Raw genomic sequence first — 2965 nt, forward strand, 5'->3', positions numbered from 1 at the left:
CCACCAAGACAACAGAAGAGTTTCCATCTACACATTTTTGTGAGTCCCTTAGTACAGCCATGTGGACACTCAGCACTTTGGGCCTGTTCCTCCACAGGCCCACTGGAATTATGTTTACTTTATGCTATGTTAAATCAATAGCATTTTATCATGTACAACTCAACTGAAAAATTGCATTGTGCTGCAGCTCCCCTTTCCCTAATGTTGATCGTCAATACAATCCGAACACAAACACACTGCCTTCACTTAACTGGCTACAGGTCATTCATTTTCCACCACTACACTCTGACATCAAAGTAAGACCACAACACAATCTCCCCCTGGCTTTCACAGATGTTGTGCAAAACACAGCAACCATCTATGAAGTGAGACAGAGACTGCTCAGCAGTCTCCAGCCTTCTCAGGAGGTTCTGCCTCCTTCCCATCAGTCTTCCAAATGCCCATTTCACTGGAAAGCTGCAGCTGCTCAGAGTATAGTTAAACAGCTCCCTTGTCCTGTCCAAGGGGCCAGGAAGGCAGTGGATAAACTGGCTCTGAAAATGACAGGAGTGGTGGGTAGAAAGGGGTTGGATGGCAGGTGATTTTCAAATAAAAGAACTAAATAAGTATAAAAGTTCATAATTGGGAGAAACCATTAATGAGATGGAATTATTAATAAATTGCTTCTTATATGACTATTTCAGGAAAACCAAATCAACACACAGATTGATTGATTATGGTTATTAATGAGACTGCAGTGGAGCAAAATCGGTGATGAAATCTGGTCACGTGCCACCTGAGGCATGTTGCACATATGCTAAGAAGAATGAGACTGCAATCCAGGAGTAACCACTTATAAATGAACAAAAGATTCTGCTTCCTTTATACTAACTTACAGCCCAAAACAAAACAACTGAACTCAAATTTAAAATAGGGAAACATTTATTTAAGTACTCAAAACTGGTTGAAGAAACCAACAAAAAATTAAATCCACAAGGATTATCCAAATGAGACACACCAACTGAAAAAAGGTAAATAAAATAAATGATACAATGTATTAACTCTTAAAATAACCTCTTAACTAACATGAAATTCTAAAATAGAATAATTTAGGATACTAACAAGCATCATCAGTTTTTTCCCCTTCTACATAAAATTTACTTGTTGCTAAGTATTATCAACAGACTTTAACAGCTAATCTTCAAGAAAACATTTCAGATAACCATGTATAACCTCAGTAAAGTAACTGGATTACAAACACCATAATTCAGCTTGATATTAAAACTTTTAAACTCAAAACAAATTTGGATGAAACTAGATAGGTTGCATTGTACAATAATGCTGAAAGTAGTGTAGACATCTCAAAATCTACCAAAACCCTTACTACTTCTTTTATTTCTGTGTTAAAAAGATAGCGTTGTGAGGCTAAGCATGATTTAAGGCAAATTAGCAAGTCATATGATCACCACAGCTCAAAATTCAGCAGTGTTTAGACACACATATCTAGTTGGAAATGGATACAATGACACATATAATAAATGGGGTACAAGAATCACCCAATTTGATTATTATACAACAATGCAGATGAGAGAGGATTAGCTTTGGTTTGGTGGAAGTAATAGGCAATTTTACAAAGGTGAAAGTTCAGAAAGCAGTTTGATTAACTAAGGTATTCAAATTAAAGTTAGTCAAGGAGACTGAGGGAGTTTCCTTAGTCAGTTGAAAGGTGCTATTGCAGGGAGATTCTAGTATTTGAGTTAATTGGCAGGGGGGGAAGAGAGAGTGATACTATTAACGGGTAATTCCATACACCAATAGGCAAACATTGTAACATTCAAATATAGAAAGAGAACTATCACAAAGTACCATACACTGCTACTGGTATATAAAATTGACAAATGTAAAGTAAGAACTAGTTTAATTCCTACTCCAAGATTGGGAAAAGGTTTGTGTGAAGTGTTAAGATATAAACATATTAGATCATTCTGTAGTTAGAAACACACAACACAACTGAAGTTAGTACAAAATTATTTTGAAGTTTAGAACACACACAAATAAAGGCTGATGTGAGATTTTTGAAGTTAGAAGATAACTTCTCTCACACACAGTGTAATGTTGCAAGGGTGGCATTTAATTCTCACTCACACAAGCAAAAACTGCACAGCTGGAAGTGCTGAGGGAAAAATCCAGGGAAGAGTAGAACAATGATTAACAAAGTTGCTAGTTCTTAGTAACACTTCAAGATAAGACCTGAAACAAGACAACAAAAGTATTAATTTCCACAAAGATACAGTAACACAATCAGCACAGCTGAGATTTAGTTATGTCCTCATCAAACCAAAAATTTGAAGGGTAGCTCTTTTAAGCAGTAAGCCAGATAATTTAGTAAACAAAGTTTTAAGTGCATCCAGCACCACACCCCCACAGTGCGAACAATAAGTTTGGCAGCTACAGGTTACAGCATGCAATTTAAAGCAGTCAAAACCTGCAATGTTGTCAGATTCAAACCCTATCTTACTCTAGTTGTGTTCTTTAAGGCTCTGTTTCTTTGAAGCACAGAAAATCCCTATGGAATTGTAGCATTTCCTAAATCTTTCTGTACTTTCAAGCAGGTGCAATTTCTCACCCTTCCTTCTGCTCTTCAGTATACAGTCTTCTTTGTGGTGAGACTTAGGATCTTACAATCATTGGAGAAGGGGGATTGGATCCAGAGTCACCCACCTTATAGGTGGATGCCCTGACCCCCAGGCTGTGGAACCATTCTCACACTCTTACTCTGGCCCAATGACTCCTTAAGTATTTATATACAGTAGAACTGCTTCGCTAGGGGAGACAATGAGACACTCATCAGAATATCCCATACCTTGTGTGACGAACTGGGACTGTTCTTAATGTTTGCTCTGAATACTGTGTTGGTGCCTCAGTGTCCCCTAGGCAGTTCTTAAGTATCTAGGTGGTGGGATAAGGGTGTGTGATTGCTGCAGAG

Source organism: Chelonoidis abingdonii, unplaced genomic scaffold, assembly GCF_003597395.2.
Source record: "Chelonoidis abingdonii isolate Lonesome George unplaced genomic scaffold, CheloAbing_2.0 scaffold0441, whole genome shotgun sequence".
Classification (NCBI taxonomy): domain Eukaryota; kingdom Metazoa; phylum Chordata; order Testudines; family Testudinidae; genus Chelonoidis; species Chelonoidis abingdonii.